The following is a 22,317-nucleotide window of genomic DNA, read 5'->3' as shown; positions in this document are numbered from 1 at the left end:
GTGCGCGCACATAAGTGTGCGACTTTTCTCCCTGCCAGCGACCGGCAGCATGGTGTCCTTTCGGCTGTGACCACTCTCCCTCCCTAAGTTCTGCTTTTTAAATTTGGCTGCTTCTCCCAGTCCAGGCTCGCACTTCTCTGATCTCTGGCTGAGGAGCCGGTGTCAAAACAAACCCCAGATTCTTTTTTTTTAACCGTTTCCCACATTCCTCTCTTTTTAGCTTTGATGAGGTCAGATTTCAGAATCGCCAACCTGACAGCTTTCTCCTTCTCCCATTGATTCGTTCGGATAAAGACAGACTGTGTAAAGAACACTTCTTGTCTGAGCGGTGTCCTTTCTGTGCCCTGTGAAGGGTGAGGCCCGAAGCTGGGACACCGGCTGTCTGGCGCCAGGGTTCCTGGAGTTCTGAGTGGTGAATATTCAGGAAAGAGATGAATTTGTTCCCTTTGATCCAGAGCTGGTTGCCAGGGGGGGAAGGCTGGAAAGGGAAAGAAAACGCAGAGACCGACTACTCGGGTATTAGGAATGTTAGAAATAATGGTTTTCTCTTGACGATTGGAACTTTCTTGCTGCGAACTTGTGGTCTGATTATAAATCAAGTGAGAATCTGGCACCAAGCACACTTGGTTAAACACACACACTCACAACTGGAAGCACAAAAAAAGATGTCCAGTTGCTGGATGCTTCCCGAGCCACGCAATTAAATCACAACCGTGCTTTTCAGAAATACCTGGAGCAAGTCCATCTTCCAACAATAGAATCTTTTCCAGCACACGGCTGTGTCTGCACGCCCAGAGAAAACTGTGGGGCTGCCTGTTATCAGAAAGCAGCCTTTTTCCCCTCTTGCTTTCAGAACACCAGTGTGAAAGGTGAGTGCAATTTCTTACTCAGAGGTGGAAATGTTTTAAAAATCAGTTACTTAACCGCAAACAGGTACTGTCTCTGAAATGATGAGATTTTGTTCATCAGAGACAGTGGCTGTTAAGGTGCATTTCGCCTGGTCTTGTCTCTTGCGGAGAAGTGGTTCAGCATGGTTGTGGTCTCTGTGTACTTCTGATAAGGACGCTGAAATAATTGCACTTTCAGCAGAAAGAGCAATCTTGAAAATTTTCCTGGTTAATTTCTCTCTCAAAAATGGAAAGCTTGAGAAACTTGCCTGAACATGGATTTGGTCTCTGAATGATACCTGAGATGTGTTTTACCCAAACAATTGCAACTCTAAGTCCAATGGGAGAATTTGGGCTCTGTGGTTCAGAATCTGCCTTCTCTCTGAGAACGGGCTTTAAAAGTGTTTTATTTTATTTTGTTGATCTACCAGTAATATAGGAGACGTGAATTCGATCCTTGGGTTGGGATGATCCCCCCTGCAGATGGAAATGGCAACCCACTCCAGTATTCTTGCCTGGGAAATCTGATGGACAGAGGAGACAGGCAGGCTACAGTCCATGGGGTCACAAAGAGTCAGATATGACTTAGTGACTAACACATTTTCCGACAATTAATGGCTATTTTGGGGTCTGAGTAATGAAGATCCATTGTAAGTGTGTATTCCTATGCTCAGGATTTTATGAAGCTTTTTTAAACTTGCAGTCCCCTGGTTGCTCCCGAGAAGAACACCCTGAGCCCCCGTCCACTTATAGGGCTGTGTGTTGTCATGACATCGACGGTCAGATGTCAGATCTGAGGGCAGGCCTCTCACGTTGCTGTTATTAGGTGGTATGCGCTCCAGTGCTCGCTGTGAGGGATGCTAACCCCCAAAGGCCTTTTGTTAGTTTCCCAGAATCTAAGCTGGGAAGCAGAGTTGCTTGTCTAAGAGCAAAATAAAACTGAATGCCTTGGGAAGGCAGCGCTGAGTAGAAATAGATTTTTTTCTTTTCAGAAACAGCATTTGAAAAAAAGAATTTAACAAAGTGGTTAACGGATGTAGAGGAACAACTTGAAACCTTAACAATGGAAAGCTACACATTCATTCAAAAGAAAGTTAGGGTTGTGCATATTGAAGTGGAAGGATGCCTTTGATTTGTTTTGAAGTGGAAACTAAAGGAGTAAGTTCTGGAGTATAATACTTGGTACTATCCTCTTTGTTAAAGTGTGCATGCTCAGTAGCTTCAGTCGTGTCCAGCTCTTTGCAGCTATGGACTGTAGCCCGCCAGGCTCCTCCATCCATGGGATTCTCCAGGCAAGAATACTGAGTGGGTTGCCATGCCCTCCTCCAGGGGATCTTCCTGATCCAGGGATCGAACCCACGTCTCCTGTGTCTTCTGCCTTGCAGGCGGATTCTTTACCACTGAGCTGTTGGGGAAGCCCCTTATTAAAACATATACATATATAAATAGGAGGGTAGGCTGATGCTACTTTTTGAATTAGGTTTGTCTGCCTGTACCTGAAAACTCATAGTAACTTACTAAGTAGAAATTTAGTTTTCTTCCATAGAAAATAATTCAAAGTTCGTATAATAGTTCCAAGGTCATCAGGAAAGCAGGTTTCATCTGTGTCTGCTCTGCCGTCCTACTAGGGGCTTCCAACCAAAAGGTTACCTCATGGCCCAAAATGGCTGCTGGAGCTCCGTGCATCATACCTCTTACACAGAAGTAGGAAAGGCCAGAAATGCAAAAGAATTCTGACAGAACACAAAACTTCTTCTATATCCTTGGTCAGTATTTAGCCGCCTGGCTTTACTTACAAGCCTAAAAATATAGTCCCTCAGGCGGAACATTGCCTTGGATTTTGTTGCTGTTTAATAAGAAGAGAGTGGTAGTTGGGTGGTCACTTGCTGGAATGGCCAAATGGCAGCCTCCTGCGCTTCCATCATCGATTGCCTTAAATGCACATTTTTAATTTAAACAGTAAAAAAAATGAAGGAATGCATATTTTTAAGTGGGCTCTCCCGGTGGCTCAGTGTAAAGATTCTGCCTGCAATGCAAGAGATGCCGGTTAAATCCCTGGATCGGGAAGACCCCCTGGAGAAGGAAACGGCAACCCACTCTAGTATTCTTGCCTGGGAAATCCCGTGGACAGAAGAGCCTGGAAGGCTACAGTCCACGAGGTTGCAAAGAGTTAGACCTGACTTAGCAAGTAAACAGCAACAACAAATATTGTAAACAGAGGACGATAAAAATGTAAGGAAACGCATGGTGACCCGGGAGTCCACGGTCAGCAGCGTGAGAGAAACGACATTTCTCTGGCCTGTGGGACCCGTCTTTCAGCGTCAGAGCATCTTGGCATGTTGAACAGATCGTCTCATCATGACCCAGTGCTGGACTCTGAACAGTGTCAGATGAAAACATGTTTAGATTTCAACTCAGTTTAGATCCCGTCATTTTTTTTATCTGTACCAAGCCATTTGCAAAGGTAAAATTCTAATGAAAAGTACTGATTCATAGCTGCCACTCAGCTTCCTAAAAACTACTCGAGCATTTGGATGTTCAAGGCTGGAACCATAGTGACACAGTTGACCTTTGGACAACGCAGGTTTGAACCGTGCAGGTCCACTTACATGCAGATGCTTTTTGCAGTAAATACACACTGTCGTACCACACGAGCCACAGCTGCTTGGATCCATAGATGCAGAACCCAGGTGTGTAGGGCTGGTTGTGGAATTACACTCAGGTTTTTGACTGGCAGGAGGGTCGATGCCTCTAACCCCAGAGTTGTTCAAGGTTCAACTGTAATAAAAACACTAACAGAGATTAAATGCTTCAGAGAGGGAAGATCGTCTAATGGACAAGAGTGTGGGTTCTTGAATCAGAATTGCTCTTTACTTCTCCTTCAAATATCTTAAATTTCCCACCTCTCAATTTCCCACTTCTAAAATGGTAATCATAAGAGTTTCTCTTTATATCATGGGATAGTCATAAGAATTGAAGAAGACAAGCCCGATCAGGTGACTGGCCATTAGTAAATGCTCAAGGTCAAAGTGATGACATTTTTGTGGTTGGCCCACTGTGTCAGGCGGACTATAGTTATTTTGAATTTTACCCCCAAGTCCCACAAGTCTATAAAGGTGTACTTAGTTTTTAAAATAACAACTTTATGGAGATAGAGTTCACCTACCATAAAATTCAAGCTGTGAAAGTGTCCAGTTCTGTGACTTTTGGCACATGCACACGGCTGTATGATCATCACCACAGTCCAAGTTTAGAACATTTTCATCACTCCATAAATAAATCTCCTGTCCATTGGCAGTCACTCCCAGGTGGCCCTTCCACTCAGTCCCTAGAAACCAGTAATCTACTTTCTGTTTCTATGGGTTTGCCTCTTGGACATTTCATGCAAACGAAATTAATGCAATATGTGATCTTCTGTGTCTGGCTTCTTTCACTTAGTAAAATGTTTTCAAGCTTCATCCATGTTGTGACAGATATCAGAACTTCTTTCTTTTTCTTGGTTGAATAATATTCTGCTGTATAGATACACCACATTTTTTTCTCTTCAGTTGATGGGCATTTGATGGTTTCTGCCTTGTGACTGTTGTGAATAATGTTGCTGGGAACATTCACGTGCAAGTGTCTGTTTGGACACACGTGTTCATTTCTTCTAGGTACGCACTTGGCTTTTTCGCTCAGCAGTCACTTTTGGAGCAGACAGTCATTTCAGTGGACGTCCGGTTGTCTCCGTCTTATTAATAGCTGGCATTTGTGTTTTACCCTGCTGCTGCTGCTGCTAAGTCCCTTCAGTCGTGTCTGACTCTGTGTGGCCCCGTAGACGGCAGCCCACCAGGCTCCGCCGTCCCTGGGATTCTCCAGGCAAGAACACTGGAGTGGGTTGCCATTTCCTTCTCCAGTGCATGAAAGTGAAAAGTCAAAGTGAAGTCGCTTCAGTCGTGTCCAACTCTGTGCGACCCCATAGACGGCAGCCCACCAGGCTTCCCCGTCCCTGGGATTCTCCTTTACTCTACCAGCTCCCTCATGGTGTTCTAGGTGTTTCAAATCTTTGGCTTGCTTTTACAAATAGTGCCACAGTGAGTACTCTTACACAGCCGTTATTTCACACGTGCAAGCGTATAAGGGTAAAGTAAATCTTTGCAAGTGGAATTGCTGAGTCAAAGGATGTGTACAGTTTGGGGAAAGATCTTGTGAAATTGCCCTCCGTGGAGAGTGTCCAAATTGTACTCCCATCTGTTATAAAGACCCTGGGGAAACATTTATCTCTGGACCGAGTGTAAAGAATTGTTCTGACTTTACTCAGCAGTTGTTTTGTTTTCGTCTTACAGAGAACGTGACTCATAATTCATCAGGTGTCTAATTTATCACTTGCTTAGAGCCAACTTTGTGGTCCAGCATTATCAGTCTGTGAAATTGTATTATGGGTTTTTATGTTAGTGTCTTTATTTTTGCTCATCTTGTAGGATTGGAAAAGCATTACATTGAATCTTAAAATTCTTATTTGGATGAGTCTTGAACCAGTGTTGATTCTAATTGTAGGATCTCAGAGCTCCAGAAGACTGAAACTGTAATAGAACCTGGCTTATAAGGCAGGGAAGCTGTTAGATTTTGGATGAGTCTGAGTGGAATCTATTATAGTTAGGACACCTAAGGAAAAGTTGATATTATTGTAGTTAATATTGTAGAAACGTCACCAGCTTTGCCTCATTTCGTAACTAATCGGAGTGAGAATGCTGTTCCAGGCTCTTGTAATGTTCAGCAGCTTTCTATGCAGCTTCCTGTTGGCCTCGGGTACAAGTGGGATGAAAGCTGAACCTCTTGCTGCCACACGTTACTATTGGAGATGAAGTCTTGGGGGAGCTGGTTTCCAGTTAATTTCTAGTGGAAAAGCTCCCCTTTCTTCATATCCTTTGTAAAAGCAAAAGCATTTCCAGTAAGACTTAGAAGAGACAAGTTTATAGGAAAGCAAAATATGAATGCTGTTGACTCTACTGTCTTACTTATTCTTTATTTTACTTTATTGAAGTATAATCGATTTATAATATTGTGCTAGTTTCAGATGTTCAGTTTAGCAGTTTGAGTTTTTGACAGATTATATTCCATTATGCTGCTGCTGAGTCGTGTCCGACTTCAGTCCTGTGGGACTCTTTCTGACCCTATGGACCATAGTCCCCAGGCTCCTGTGTCCATGGGATTCTCCGGGCAAGAATACTGGAGTGGGTTACCATGCCCTCCTCCAGGGGATCTTCCCCACCCAGGAGTCGAACCCGCATGTCTTAAGTCTCCTGCATTGGCAGGCGGGTTTGGGAAGGCCTATATTCCATTATAGGTTATTATAAGATAATGGGGATAATTCGATTGTATTTATTCTTGAAGTTAGACATAGATTCATTTCTTTGTTTCATTTAGGAACTATTTTGATGTGTGTTCACCACGATCCAATAACTAGAGCAGTGCATAAAGCAAGCACTGCCCCTCTCAGGACTTACAGTCTAGAGAAAAAGAGGCAGTTAAATAATTACCATGAAGTATATAGTTTGTTTATAATGGTGAAAGGTCCTCTGGCAATTCATTTATCTGGCAATTGTTTATTGAGTTCCTACAATACGGCCAGCACTGTGCTAGAGCTGAAAATAAAGCAAGGAAGAATATAGACAAAGTCTCTACTCAGAGTGTCTGTCGTTGATTAAAGGTTTATTATGTGCCAGCCATTGTTCCAAGGTGCTTTAAATGCAGGAACTCAGGATCCTCTGGGATGAGTCCTGTGACAATTAGTTATCCCATGAAGACACAGAGGGTTTAACAGCTTGCCCAAAGTCACACAACATGTGCATTTTGCGATCACCCTTGAGCCTAGGTAGGCTGGCTTTCATCTTCGTGTGCTTTGCTGTGACTTGGCTGCATCGTCTCAGGTGGGGTGCGGGGATGCTCATGGGTCGTCTGTCTTCCCCGTGGTGCGTGGGCTCGGGAGCGTGGGCTCAGTGGCCCCCTTGCGCAGGCTTAGTCGCCCCACAGCATGTAGCATACTAGTTCCCAGACCAGGAATCGAACCCACGTCCCTGGCATTGCAAGGCGGATTTGTAACCACTGTACCACCAGGGAGGTCTCTTGAGGCTGTGCTCCTGACTTCTGCGGCGTATGCTTCTTTGCATGGTCTGTATGTATATTGGTTTGATGCTGGGGATAACGGGAAGTGACGATTTTCTGGAGGAATTAACGTGACACGTGGAAGCTAAGGATGGATGCTGGAGGGCGTGAAATGGGAGGGTTGACACACACAGAGGCCCTCCCCTGAGGTGCCGGAAAGAAGGTGGGGATGGTCCTGGCAAAGGAAGGAGCCCGGTAGTGCAGAGGCCTGTAGGGTGTGTGTCCAGCCTGGGTGCCAACTTCTGAGTTGACTTGAGGCTTCACGTTCAGGGACTGCCACTGTTCACAGCCTTTGCGTGTTTCTTTTCCTCCTGATTGATCTTCACCGTGATACTTTTTCGCATGTTTTCTCTACCTTGGTCGGCAGTGACTTTTCTAGCAAGGCTCACGTCTGAGCAGGGTGCCAGGAGGCTCGGAGCCCTGCAGTCTGAGTGGCAGCTCCTCTGCCTCTATCCAGCCCTCCTGGCCCAGCACTAATTACTGCCACCTGACTTCAGAAATCCTTTGAAGTCTGAAACACGTTGTCCTGGGACTGCGGGCATGTCTCAGCTTGTCAGGATCTGTGTCTACCTGACCCTAACACATCCTATCACTTTAACAGAAATGTTTGGGCATCTTGACGTTTGGTTTTCAACGTGACAACACTTGCTTTCAGAGCACTTTATAATTCATCAGACAGACTTAACTTTGGTCAATGAGTCCTTCTAGATCTGGGATAAAGGCTTTAATTTTGAGAAGGCTGTTTACCTGATGTCTTCTTTTTCTCACCTTCAACACTATAGACATTTTAGGGCCAGATAACTCCTTTCAGCGGAGAAGGCAATGGCACCCCATTCCAGTACTCTTGCCTGGAAAATCCCATGGACGGAGGAGCCTGGAAGGCTGCAGTCCATGGGGTCGCTGAGGGTCGGACATGACTGAGCAACTTCATTTTTACTTTTCACTTTCATGCATTGGAGAAGGAAAATGGCAACCCACTCCAGTGTTCTTGCCTGGAGAATCCCAGGAACGAGGGAGCCTGGTGGGCTGCCGTCTATGGGGTTGCACAGAGTCGGACACAACTGAAGTGACTTAGCAGCAGCTCCTTTCAGTGGGGGCCAGCCCTGGCACTGTAAGATTCGGCATCTCTGGCCTCCACCCCCAGGCACTGCTCAGCATCTTCCCAGCTGTGCCAAGTAGATTTGCTTCCAGATGCCGTCACATGTCCCCTGGGGATGCACTTGCTGGAGTTGAGCACCACTGATCTAATCACACCGATCTAATCATCACCTACAGGCCTCTGTCGTTCAGACGTAGGTTGGCTTTTTAAGCTGGATGGTACAGAGCAAAAGGCCATTTCATGACATTTTAATAATCTGATATGTAGACACTTTTCCCTAACAGTCTGTAATTAAATCAATACAAACAGGGCTCCCTTGATGGCTCAGTGGTAAAGAATCCGCCTGCCAGTGTAGGAGACCTGGGTTCAGACCCGGATCTGCTTCATGCCTTGAAGCAAGTAAGCTCTTGCGCCACAACTACTGAGCCTGTGCTCTGGAGCCCGGGAGCCACAGCTAGAGAAGCCTGCACGTCCTAGAGAGCAGCCCTCGCTCACGCAGCTGGAGAGAAACCCAAGCAGTGCTGAAGACCCAGCACAGCCAGAAGTAAATCAATTAACTAATTAAAAAAAAAAAAAACTCTCAAAGCAAACAACCAACCAACCCATCTTTCTGGTGCAGTCAATATCACATCTCTTCACAACAAGAATAATTTCTGAAAATTTGCCTCTTTGTTGTAAATTAGCCCTGATGAGCTGAAACGGTTTCCTCTGTGGCCACCCCGGTTTCCCCCCCTTGGATTCCTGGCTGAGACGTTTTTACGTGACCCTTATTCTTCATCCTTCTGCCCCTTTCTGGCAACATCTGTTCCAGGTGTGTGGGTTTCAAGAGTGCTTTCTCAACCATGGGATTCGTTTCTCTTCCTTTCTTAGAGAGTGACATTCTAACGTGCTGTACTGAGCCCTCTCCTGGAATGGCTTTTCCTCAGTGCTGTGTCCCCGTCGTGGGGAAGTTTGGAGAGCCAGCCATGCTGAAATGTTTCCTTCTGAAATCATGACAGTAGCTCAGCTTCAGAAGTAGCATTTCTAATGAAAACTCTCTAATTGGGAATTAAAAAAAAAATTTTTTTTGTCATGGCAAATGTCTCTCCAGCTTGGTTAGAGCCTGTTTCTAAAAATAAGAAAATATTTGCTTTAGTCTCTAGGGAATTATAGTCATCTTGAGGGTGTGTGGTTTTAGAACAAAAACCCATTGATGTTTAAAAACAAAGATGTGCCGAATGGTCCCCAGAACCTTTCAGCATGGTATAGATAATGGCATTTTGCAGGATGCACTTTTTAAGGACAAATGTGGTTTTATAATTGTTTCTTTTCAAAGCATGTCTGTCAGTATAATTTGAATGTGTGCTCTACATATTTTGAGGTTTTATTTTCTTTTAATACTGTCTTGTATAAAGATGTTAAGGCTTTTTGGAAATGTCAGGTCCATTCTGAGGTACTTTGATGTCTAAGGGCATCATTTATGAAATTGTGGAAGGCTCATGAGTGCTGAGTATGGATTTTCCTATGTTTTTAATTTGCTCATTCATTTATGCACTCAGTTATTTAAAAAGAATGAGAGCCTATACTCTCTTAGGTCCTGAGAATTCAAAGTAAGACAAAATATGGGTTTTTTTGCTTTTTAGGGAGGAAGGTAAAACATAAATATGCAGACAAATCAGTGAGCAAGATGATTTCAGACGCTGAAGTTGCAAGGAGGGGGAGGAGAGTGCGTTAGATTTCGTAGGCGGGACGTGTTTCTGAGGAGGTGACATCATGATGGATCGTGAGTATGTGCTCGGCCTCTGTTACTTCCGGGACCTTTACCTTGAAATCTGACTGTCTCCATCTGCCCTGACTCTGGGCTTGTGAGATGAACTATCAGCAAACTTGCCACAAGCAGAGGCTTGTAAAAGCGTTTTATGTGGAGGCTATAAAAATATTTACTTGCTCCTTCTGGGATAAGTGAATAGACACACTCTCCCCTATTTCCTTTGCTAAGTACAACTATAAACTCTGGACTTTATATATAAATCAAACTAAGAAGACTCTGAAAGGTGAAGAGAGGGCAGACTGGCCAGAGACCTCAGCTTTTTAAAAACCTTTTGGCTGTGTCCAGGGCATGTGGGATCTTAGTAGCCCAGCCAGGGATTGACCCACGTCCCCAGCAGTGGAAGGCACAGAATCTTAACCACTGGGCCACCAGGGAAATCCCCATGGGTCTTGGCTTTCGAGGACCGACTTAGTGGTCATTTCCGTAGGTTTTTGTTTTGTCTCATGTATTTGAAAGGTGACGCTGGAGAAGCCAGCACATCAGAAATGCCAGTGGGCACAGGGAGAAATGCCAGTGGGTACAGGGAGAACCTCCTCTTCCCGCACACCCCCGCCAATTTTCTGATCCAAGGATGACCTGGAAAAGGCTCGGCTGAGTAACACAGAAAACTTTCAGAAAATACCTCTTCTGATATCAGCCAAGAATCACAGAATAGACCGGGCCCCGCCCCCCCACCTCCATGCCAGCAAAGGCTGAGTAAGGAGTCTAGACTTCCATCCTTATGAGCTTCTGTGAGTAAAACATTTCCCTCTACCTTCTTAGGTGAAGCACCTGGGCATTGTGAATTAAACTGACACAAAGCGTACAAATTTTATTTATAGCTTCATATCTCTGGGGACTAAACAGAGAAAGAAGTGAAAATCCAAAGAAGCAGGCTTGGGATTTTATTTTAGTTACTCTACTTCCTAAAAGTCCTTTATTTGTCCCAACTCAGATTTGTGTTCTGCCTGTTATTTTCCAGGCAGTGCCCAGATTCATAACTTCTTTCTCTCCTTTCTGTCCTTTTTATTTTTCATGTCTCCCTCTCTCAAAGTATCAAAGAAAGAAAGAAAGACGCTAGAAAGAAACCCAAATACTCTGTTACAAAAGAGTTTGGCCATTTCTTTTTTAAAAATACTTATTTTTTTGCTATTTGACTGCACTGGGTCTGAGTTTGCAGTGCGCTGGATCTTCATGGCGTCCTGCAGGATCCTTCCTGAGGCACTCGGACCCTCTAGCTGCAGCAGGAAGGCTCTGTAGCTGCTGTGCACTGGCTTAGTTGCTCTGCGGCAGGTGGGATCTTAGTTCCCTGACCAGAGATTGAACCCGTGTTCCCCGCCTTGCAAGGAGGATTCTCAACCACTGAACCCCAGGAAAGCTCCTGGCCACTTCTTACGTCGCCTTGACTCTTGATAATACCTGTGTGGTCTCACCTTTGAGCAAAGCTGTTTAGAGCATTCGCTCTATGTTGAGTTTAGGTTTGGAATCTTATACACCGTTTTACCAGCGAGCTATGAGTTATGGAGAAGTGACTAGACAAGGAAAGGGAATTTGAGCAGCTCGGGGTGGTAAACTGCATGAAGATGACTACAACATTTTTACTGTAGAAGAGGGTGTTCAGTATGGTTGGTTAAATAGATTCATCTTGGTGCCATCTCTTGTATTCCTGGTTTAAGAGAGTGAAGCCCCTTTACACGTGTAAATAAGTGAAGTCACTTCAGTCATGTCTGACTCTGTGCGACCCCATAGATGGCAGCCCAACAGGCTCCCCTGTCCCTGGGGTTCTCCAGGCAAGAACACTGGAGTGGGTTGCCATTTCCTTCTCCAATGCATCAAAGTGAAAAGTGAAAGTGAAGTCGCTCAGTCGTGTCCGACTCTCCGAGACCCCAAGGACTGCAGCCTTCCAGGCTCCTCCATCCATGGGATTTTCCAGGCAAGAGTACTGGAGTGGGGTGCCATTGCCTTCTCCATACACGTGTAAATGCATGTCAGTTAAAAAGAAATGTATTCCTTACTTTTAGGCAGAAAGGAGGAAGGCAGAGAGATTCGTCCTGTGTCTGCTGTTTCTCGGTTACCTTTGGCTCAACATGATCCCGTCAGAGAAGAATGTTTACTGTAACAGGGTCCTCTGTCCCCAGGTGGGTGTCCTGGAAGGCCAGGCAGGGAGCCCAGCCTCTCCCCTCAGCCAGTCCTTAGCCACGCCCACTGCGGTGTCATGGAGACTGAGGCCGCGTCCCTACACCCTGCCCCGCAGTCACGAGGTCTTCACCCCTTTCCCCACGGGGGTGGTGTCAGGGGTCAGGATCTACCGATGGTCAGTGGCAGTGAGACCACCCCACTGCCGCACCGGCGGGATCACTGGGGACAGAGCTCCCCGCCCCGTCCCGCGGTAATGAAGGCCCCTCGGTGCCAGCCATTCTCCTGCTCGCTCCGTGGAAACACGCCCCAGCTAACCCGGGGAATCTGAGGCCACGCAGTTGCAGAGCTCAGTCACCCCAGGCAAGCTCCAGACCGCCCTGCCTTGACCACTCACCTGTGCAGGAGCCCTGCTTAAAGGAGCCAGGGGAGACCAGCAGAGCAGCCCCATCCACCGTCAGGCTCACCAGGGGTGAAAATGGGCTTGTTGTCTTGAGCTTCTCAGCTCCAGGGTGACTGGTTATACAACAGTCGCGAAGTGACAGAGGAATTTCACGTGCGACCTGGAGGATGAGGGGAGGCAGCCCCTGAGCAGCAAGGGGAAGAGCCTTCTAGCACGTTCTCTCCTCCCTCATTAGAGAAGCTCGGAACTTGGAGGCTGGGGCTCCAGTGGTGGGCGGGGAGGTCTGGCCAGCGGGCAGCGGGCAGCCTGCGGAGAGCCAAGCTGAGGAATGGGAACTCAGTGTCGGGGATTTTGGTGTGGTGCCCACTCACAGACTTTTGGAAGCCACGACGACATCATTTCTTTTTTTAACTTCGCCAAATACTTGTTGGGAACATCCTACCAAACCACGGTGTCCCGCAGATGCAGTCCATGGTTGTAATGACCACGTGCTGGGCCTCGTGCTTGGGGCGGGGAGACTGAGTTGTCTGTCTCTACACACAAGGAAGCGAAAACCAGAACTTGCATGATGTTCACAGAGATGTGTATAAATGTCAACCGGTTCAATCCTCATGTTAATTATATGTGCTTGGTATTATTATTGTTATTTATCCTCACTCCACACAAGAGAAAGTGACTGTCATTTCTTCAGTCCTTGGAACAGGGCCTGGAGCATAGTAGATGCTCAGAAAATATTTGTGAAGTTAATGAATAAATGGGCTTCCCTGGCGGCTCAGACAGTAAACAATCTGCCTGTAGTGCAGGAGAACCAGGTTCAGTCCCTGGTTTTGGAAGATCCCCCGGAGAAAGGAGTGGCTACCCACTCCAGTATTCTTGCCTGGAGAATCCCATGGACGGAGGAGCCTGGTGGGCTAGAGTCCGTGGGGTTGCAAACAGTCGGACAGGACTGAGCGACTTTCACAGGCTTCACAGTGAGTAAACGAAGGAGCTAGAATGTGTGTTGTCCTTGTTTGCAGGCAGATCACCTCCTGGCTGGATGGTGTGAGCTGCTGACCTCTATAAAGGGTCCCCCAGGCAGGAGAAGCCCTTTAAATGCACTAACTCATTCCATTCTGCCAATAAGCCTGTAGGGAAGATGGTGCTGTCAGTTTATTTAAAAAGTACAATAAAATCTTGTATTTTAGGCTTATGTGTATAATATATACATAGCTGACTAGTCCTCATGTTTAATAACAGAATGTTTATATATAAAACTTAGGTGTTTAACAGGCATAACAGACTCCTTATATCCACCATCAGATTCTGCATTCTCGCTGCAGATTCTGGTTCCCTCCCAGGCTTGCTTGCTTCGCTAACATAAACTCCATTCTTCTACTTGCTTGAGCTAAAAATCTTGAAATCATCCCTGGCTCTCCTTACTCACATCCTTACCTCCAGCCTCATCAGTGAGTCTCGTTGGTTCTGCTCTCGGAATGTATCCTGACTTGGACTCCTTCTCCTCTGCTTCCTCACGTCCATCCCGGCTCAGGGCACCATGAGATTATTGCAGCAGCAACCTCCTAGCTACATTCCTCGATTCTGCCTTCAAGTCCCTGCCGCGTACTAAACATAAATTGGATTATACGACTTTCATTCAGAAGCCTTCATCTCACTTCCCATTGCATGCAGAGAACAAGTCAGAGTCTTTGCAGTTAGACCCATACAGCCTCCCCGCCTCCACCAGCTCTGGCTTCTCTGGAATTCTGATGGCTCCTCATGCCAGGGCATGTTTCTGTCTGAACGTGCGTCTCCTGCATTGGCAAGCAGATCCTTTCCCACTGAGCCACCAGGGAAGCCCACATAACCCGTTATTGCCTGTGTACTACCAGACATACGCTCACAGATGTACCCGTACGTCTCTTGTCATCATATCGCGTCAGGAAGCCCAGTGAAGGCAGCAGGTTCCTCCACTCTGTTTGCAGCCCCGTCCTTAGCACCTGAACAGTGTCTGGCACATGGTAGGCACTCAGTAAGTGTTTGCTGATGAATTAATGCAGGAGTTCCCCAACCTCCCCACTGCGGAGTATCTTCAGATCAGTTGTAGCTTTAGATTAGAAATAAAGTGCCCAATAAACGTAGTGTTCTTGAATCATCCCAAACCACCCCCCTCCACCCTGGCCTGCTGAAAAATTATTTTCCACGAAATGGGTTCCTGGTGCCAAAAAAGGTTGGGGGCTGCTGAATTCATGAGTGACATCAGCTCCCCAATTTTTTGTTTGAATAGAATGTCCACCCAGTAGTCGAGATTCTCTAGCATTTCTTTAGCGTTGTTTGGCTTTTTTCTTCAAGGCTGCTTAAAAATAGAAGTTGAATGAGGACATGCAACTGCGTGTGGCTTCTTCAGGCTCCTGTTCTCACTTCTCTTCCTCCTGCTTTGTGGATCTGCCCGGGGACAGAAAGCACTGGGGAGAGGAGCCACCACTTTTCCCTTTGGCCGTCCACTCTGCATTGGTCAGTTTTGTCTGACAAGGGAAGGGTCCTCATGTATGACCAGAATACTGATTCCGTGAGAATTTTTCCAAGTAACCTCGTATTGCTTATTTGATCGCCACTAAAAATGTATGTGTATGGTTCTAAGTACAGACTATATAAATGAAGAAATCAACAAAATAAGGCAAAACAGGTAGGGTGGGGCCAGCTTTTGCAGGTTCTACAATCTCTCGTTAAGACTTGGGTTTGTACCCCAAAGGCAACAGGCAGCCTCAGAAATGTGTTCAGCAGTGGGTTGATGTGGTCACATCAGGGTTTTAAGGATCACTCCAGAGGTACTGCAGGAAATGAACTGAAACGCGGCAAGAGTGAAAGCAGGGGACTCTGGAGCTCAGGAGGTGGTGCTCAGATTAGGGTGGTGGTCCCTGCGGGGGGAGGCGGGGGAAGACACGCCAGGTTCAGCCAGAAGGTAAAATACACGGGACTCATCGACTGATGGATTGTGTTAAAACTAGTTTTCAAAACAGTTAACTGTTCATATCATGACTTTCGTACAGATGTAGAAAGAGCACGTGCTGAAGATTCTAATTAGCTCATTAAGTGAGAGAGCAGCACAGGATATTGTAACCAGTTCTAAGGGGAAGCCAGCGAGCTCACACATTTATATAAGCAGCATAGGGAAATGTGTGCCCAGAGGAGGCTGAGCGGGCTCCATGATGGGGGCGGGAAACCAGGGAGGCCTGTACTGAAGGGGATAGAATTTGCATCTTTATGGCTATTTTACATTTTTATCCGTGATCTGCAGTCTGGAGTTGTAGACTGTCTCCCTCAGAATCAGAGGCAGGTGATACCGGATGTGTGTGTCCTAGAGAATGCATAGTTTTCCTTTGAAACGGATACGTTCCCCCTGGTGTGTGTGTGTGTGTGGGGGGGGGGGACTGAATGTATACATTACAGTAGAAACAAACTGAAAAGCAGGGACAACCTACTCTTCTTACTTAATAACTTACTTAGTAGCACATCCTGTGGTATGACTATTATCTTACAGCATCGTTTTTAATGATGGCAATTTCCAGTTTACAGATATGCCATAGTTAATGAAGCCAGTCCCTGGAACATTTAGAGCACTCTCAGTTTTATGCCAAAGAGCCCTATTCCCATATGCTTGCATATTTCCTTAATTATTTCCTTAGGGGGAAAGTTCCTAGAAACAGTATTTTCAGGTCAAAGGGTAGGCATAATTTCTCCCCTGGAAAGGTTGTGTTAATTTACTTTGACATCAACAGAGGGTTTGCACAGCTAATTTATTGCCTGTGGATGCTTTTGAAATACTTTTAATCCTCTTTATACAAATTTTATTTTATGATTAATTATCTCATTTTTGCTGGGATTTTTCTTTGTAGTGAATTTTAATATGTACCTCAGTACCCACTGTGCAGCTTCTCCAAATTAACATTCTTTCCTGACAAATGAAAAGTGCATATAAATGACAGGCACAGAGTCATGCTGTTTACTCATTAAAGTGACTTTTTCTCCTCATAAAATATGTAATTCTGAACCAGCTCGTTATTTTGGTGAGTGGAGTTGGTAGCACCTACCGGTTACAATTCAGTGAAATCACAGAATTCTACTCTTCTTCCGTCACCTTGTGGCTCAGACGGTAGGAATCCGCCTGCAATGCAGGAGACCTGGGTTCAGTCCCTGGGTTGGGAAGATGCCCTGGAGAATTCCATGGGCAGAGAAGCCTAGCGGGCTGCAGCCTATGGGGTCGCGAAGAGCAGGACACAACTGAATGACTGACACTTTTCACTTTCACTTTCTATCACCTTCTGAAATCTCATAATGACAGAGTCCTTCATTAGGCCAGAATGTTATAACTGCCTCGGTCTCAGACGTCTTCTCGGTCAGAATTCTCATTTTGTGGAAGGATTATCTGGAGACCGTGGCAGACAGACAGGCTGCATCACCCAGTGCTGTGCCTGTGGCTGTCGGCTTGCCCTTGGACTGGTGCTCGTCCATCGCAGGCTCAGGACTGGGCGGGCCGTGGGTCACTGTGGCCGGGCGCCGGGGCCACGGTGGGGGGTTGGGTGCTGACTGCTCGCATCCAGGGAGCCGGGGAGCCAGGACGCTGGTTTTCTGCAGCTGTAACCGGTTACAGTTGCTCGGTTAGAGCGAGCAACCACAGGTTAGACAGGGAAGGAAGGCTATGGAAAACCCAGAGCTTGCGTGAGACACTTACCATATAATCAGAAATATTTGGCACAGTTGAGTTTCTGAGCTGCGGTCAGGGATCCTGAATACTTTGTCACTTAAGGAGAGGGTGGAGTTCTTTAAAAAGAAAACACATCTTACAAACTGCTGGGCTTGCAATTCCGGGATAGGGTCTTCAGACCCCAATTGCAGAGATACTCCATTAAAATTTTCACTCTTGGCCAACGCTTGGTGCCAGGGAACTTAAAATCACAAATGCAAATGTCACACTGAAATAGCTAGACGGTAAAGTCGTTGTCCAGATGAAAGAGCATATGGTTACAACTAAATGTCTCTTTATAGATTATGATAAGCATGAAAATCAACTTCTAACAGACGGCTCGACCCTCAGCAGAAGTTTGAGTGTCTCTAGGAGACCAGCTTTTCTGGGAAAATCCTGGAGGAATGGTTAAGAGCTTTTTCTCCAGAATCAGGCAAACCAAGGTTGGAATACTGGCTTGTCTCTCTAGTTTCATGCTCTTGAGTAACTAACACCCAGTGAGGAACCTCACTAAGGTCTATTTCCTCGTTGTGAAATGGGAGGAATGATAGCCTCTGTTTTATGGGGCTGTGGGTAGGTTAGTTGAGATAATGCACAAAAAGGAATTAGCATTCTGCATGCAGAAAGTTTTCGGCTAATGCTTGGTATTGATATTAACTCCCCAGACAAAGAGAATATTTGACTTATTTTAGAGAATAAATAAAAATAGGACTAGAATGTGAGAAATGAGGCTTATATATGATGAGGATACATGATATGGCTGGGGTGGAGAGATGCCTGGTTCAGTTCAGTTCAGTTCAGTCGCTCAGTTCAGTTTGCGACCCCATGGAGTGCAGCACACCAGGCCTCCCTGTCCATCACCAACTTCTGGAGTTGCCTGGAGAACAGGGAAAATTGATGCCATTACAGAAATTAGATTCTGGCAGAACAGAAAACAGTCCTAACTTACCTTCACCCCCCCGCCCCACCCCCCAAACACACCTTCCTGCTGTAGAATTGTTGTTGTTGAGTCACTAAGTCGTGTCCGACTCTGTGCGCCCACATGGACCGCCAGGCTTCTCTGTCCACGGGAACTTTTCCCCGGCAAGAATGCTGGGGTGGGTGGCCATCCCTCGGTGGGTGGTCAGAACCTGTGACGCGGTGTCTGTTGTCGCTTCGACGGTGGCTTGTGTAGATCGGCTTGTCCGAGTCCAGGACTTTGAAGATATTCTTCAACTCTGCAATCTCAGATCAGCGTGAATTCATCTAGAATAGTGCTTCTGACTTTACACCCCTCACCGCCCGCCAGGGGACACTCAGCAGTGTCAACGGAGTAGGAGAAGCGTGCTTCCTGCATTCAGTTGATGAAGCCCAAAGAGGCTCTGAGACATCCCACGATGCACAGCGCCCCCGCCCCAACTAAAAACATAACTGTCTTAAATGCCAGTTGTGCTGAGAACGCAGAACCCTAATGTATGGCAGGTGAGATATTTCAACATAAAGGTATTCTGTCGTCAAATTATCTTAAGAGTGGTGCTAGCGGTAAAGAACCCACTTGCCAGCGTAGGAGACGTGAGAGACTCGGGTTTGATCCCCTGGTTGGGAAGATCCCTGGAGGAGGGCATGGCAACCCGCCCAGTGTTCTTGCCTGGAGAATCTGCGGACAAGGGAGCCTGTCGGGTCACAGTCCAGGGGGTCCATAGGGACCCAGTGGATGTGACTTAGCATGCAGGCTCATCATTAGGATTACCTACGCTTCTTGTCCCATGAAACTACACTTTGCTGTCACAGTTGGGATAAAAAAGCTTCAGTTAAAAAAATCAGTTGAAAGAAAAATGTTAACTAAAAACTACTATAGATGGGCCATAGATGTGCTATGAAGGAGATCATTGGAAGAATTAATCGACGAAGGAAACGCTGCCCTCTGCCAGTAAGCAAGCGAGATGATTCTCAAGCTGTCGCCCTTTGACGCGCGCCAGTCACCCCGGCTCGTCCCCACGCATCCCCGTCCTCAGTGAGTCCTCCTGCCTTGTCCCCTCTCACCGATTCTGAGACATGGAGCAAAAGTCTGTAATTCTCTGGTACTTGGTGGCTGTTCTGTTCTTGAGACTAAGAGTGTAGGGCAGGTGAAACGGGTTTGCTGTGGTTCAGCTGACTTCACTGTCACCGGCACTGAGTCTCAGGACAGCATCTCCCGCCCCTCCATGCCCCAGGTCACGGTCCTCACCGGACATCACACCCTCAGAGGCCCTCACTGTGGGCGGAGCAGTTGCCGGAGGAGTCTTTGTTGGCCATCCCTCCGGGGAGCACTGGGTTGTCTGCAAGTCTTTATGAATATTCATGCCTTGGTTTGCAAATTAGCAAGCAAAATTCCTGGGGAATGTGGTAAACAGCCAATTTGTCTGGCCCCATTCTGATGCAGTTGACCTTGGCTAATCTCTAGGAATCTGCATAATTAACAATTATCTTGAGTGAGGCTGGACCACTGCTTGAGAATCACTCAACTCCCTCTTTTCATAAACCTAGTGTTGGAATTTTCCTTATCTCCTGATGATCCAGCATGTTTTAGTCTGTTCCAGGGTGACTTTCCAGCCAGTCATTATAAACAATATTTGCACAATACAGCCTGGATACCCAGGTGACTTAGTGGTGAAGAATCTGCCTGCAATGCAGGAAACTTGGGTTCCATGCCCGGGTCAGGAAGATCCCTGGAGGAGGGCATGGCAACCCACTCCAGTATTCTTGCCTGGAGAACCCCATGGACAGAGGAGCCTGGTGGGCTACGGTCCACGGGGTCGCAGAGAGTCGGACGCGACTGAGCGCGGCACAGCAGCAGCAGTGAACAATACAGAATGTGTATCCATTTTACAAGTTTATTTATGTTGTATAAATGTGAATCTATACAATAGTGCTTTGGCGGTTATTTGATTATAACCCTTCACTGTTGCTCTTACTGCTTAATAAAACAAAAGAAAAACAAAAATCCTCCAAGAGTAATGTGGATGAATCGAAGATGGAAGTCATCAGGCCTGCTTAAATTGAGGAATCTTTAGCTTGCGTGTGACAGACTTCAGACAGAAGCCAGACAAATGTGGTTTGATCCTGAAGAAAATGAATAACTTTGTTTTAAAGTAGAAATGCTGTCATTCAAGACTGGGCCTAAAAGTTACAGCATAATTTGGAAATATAAAATGTCCTCTTTGATGAAAATATTTTTTCCCGTAGTATGCATGTTTCTTGCATACCTTAGCATGCTGTCTCTAACACATTTGCATGGCCGTGTCCAGAAGAGAGGAGCTGCCGATGATAGAATGACGTCGAGAAACCTGTTTTCCACGTCTTTTATTTGAACAATCATAGTGACAGTCATTGCCGCTGTAATTATCGTCCTCTTTCTGGTGGTTAGGTTTTAAGGAAGCCAGTGATCTCATCTGTTATTCAGACACCAATGAGATATTGGTAAGTTTTCTATTTGCCAGCCACAGCCCTCCACGTGTTAATCTCCATGGCTGATTCTCCATCCTGAAAAGGATTTGGTGTTTGAACTCTTACTGATGACTCTTGCCATTTAGTTTTCTAAAGTTACTTAGTCTAGTGGTTAATTAGACTTCAGTTTGATAGCAAAAGAAGCAGGTAACTGTTTTTAGATTAGGCTGTAATTTTTGAGATCTTGGTTACATATCTCTGCACTTTTCTGTTAAAAATTTATAAGTGTTTTGTTTTAAGATAATAGTAGATTCACATTTGGTTGTAAGAAATATTACACAAAGATCCTGTGTTCTTTAACCAGTTTCCCTGGTGGTAATATCTTTGAAACAACGCAGTATTTTTTAGATTCATGTATGTAATTTTTATTTGGCCGAGTCTTAGTTGCAGCAGGTAAATGGACTCTCTGGTTTGGTGCTCGGGCTCAGTAGATGCGGTGCATGGGCGTGTACTCGCCCCTAGACCTGTGTGATCTTAGCTCCCCGACCACGGATCGAGGCCGCGTCCCCTGCATTTCAAGGCGGATTCTTAACCACTGGACCCTCAGGGAGGTCCCCAGCAATGCACTGTACCCAAGACGATAGTATTCGTAGTCAGGATACAGGGCAGCTTCATCGCTGCCGGGACCCACCTGTCACCTATAGGCACCCCTCCTCCCTTCCGCTCCCTCTTCACACAGCCCTCACCCCTGATAACCACTCATCTGATTTCCATTGCTATACCCCTCCTCCCTTCCGCTCCCTCTTCACACAGCCCTCAGCCCTGATGACCGCTCTGATTTCCATTGCTATACTTGCTCTTAATGCGGCCATACAGTACGCGGCCTTTGGGTCTGGCTCCGTGCGCGCCCCGCCGCCCCGCCTCAGGCAGCATTATTCTCTGAAGACGCGTTCAAGTTGTTTTTGTAGCTGAGTGGTGTTCCATGATGGGACTGTTCCCCGAGTCGTCTAGCTGTTTCCCCGGTGGAGAATAGACGGGTTGTGTGCAGTTGGCCCTGGCACAAATCCAGCTGCTGTGAGCATTCGTGTTCACGTGTTTTGTGTGCGGGGAGTTTGCGTTTCTCCGGCCTGGATTCCTAAGAGTACAGTTCTAAGTCCTGTGCTGCTTGCTTAGTTCTTTAAGGAATTGCCAAACTGTGTTTCAGAGTTGGACATTTTATATTCCCGGCAGCAGTGCGAAAGCGATCCAGTTGATTGGCATCCTTGCCAGCGTTTGGTGGTATTACTGTTATTTGAGCCAGCCTGGTAGGCGTGTGCTTCATCATGGTCTTAATGTTTGTGGTTGTGATTCACACATTTCATTGGTTCGAAGTGTTTCGCTGTGGTTTTAATTTGCATTTCCCTGAAGGCTTAATGACCGAGAGCTCCTCCTCATGTGCCTCTCGATCACCTGTGTGCTGTCTTTGGTGAAATGTCTGTGGTCCACTTTATAAATGGATGGTGTGCTTTTTTAATGTTGAAATCTGAGGACTCTGTGTATTCCAGATACTGAGCCTATGTCAGATATATGGTTTGCACATTTTTTCCCCCCAGCTTGTCTTTTCATTCCATCAGCAGAATTTTTCACCTAGCCAAAGTTTTAAATTTTGGTGAGTTACATGTGGCAACATTTTCTTATGGATTAAGATTTTGACATGAGGTCAGTCCTGGGTGTTCTTTGGAAGGAATGATGCTA

At 46.2% G+C, this 22,317-nt stretch overlaps 1 protein-coding gene across 3 annotated transcripts in view; it reads left to right on the top strand.

Annotated features, from left to right (window-relative positions):
* Positions 1 to 22,317, top strand: part of DOK5 (docking protein 5) — a 151,307-nt gene that overhangs the window by 45,763 nt on the left and 83,227 nt on the right. Inside the window, exon 1 of one of the 3 annotated variants that reach the window (XM_070381000.1) lies at positions 12,038 to 12,057. The exons of the other annotated variants lie outside the window; for them this stretch is intronic. The gene's annotated coding sequence lies outside the window, so the exon portion shown is untranslated. Of the gene's footprint in view, positions 1 to 12,037; positions 12,058 to 22,317 lie in introns of those variants that run through there. 3 annotated transcript variants of the gene reach the window in all.

This window comes from Bos mutus, chromosome 13 (genome assembly GCF_027580195.1).
Source record: "Bos mutus isolate GX-2022 chromosome 13, NWIPB_WYAK_1.1, whole genome shotgun sequence".
Classification (NCBI taxonomy): Eukaryota; Metazoa; Chordata; class Mammalia; order Artiodactyla; family Bovidae; genus Bos; species Bos mutus.
Note: the sequence above shows the minus strand (reverse complement) of the source record. Positions and strands in the feature narration are given on the sequence as shown.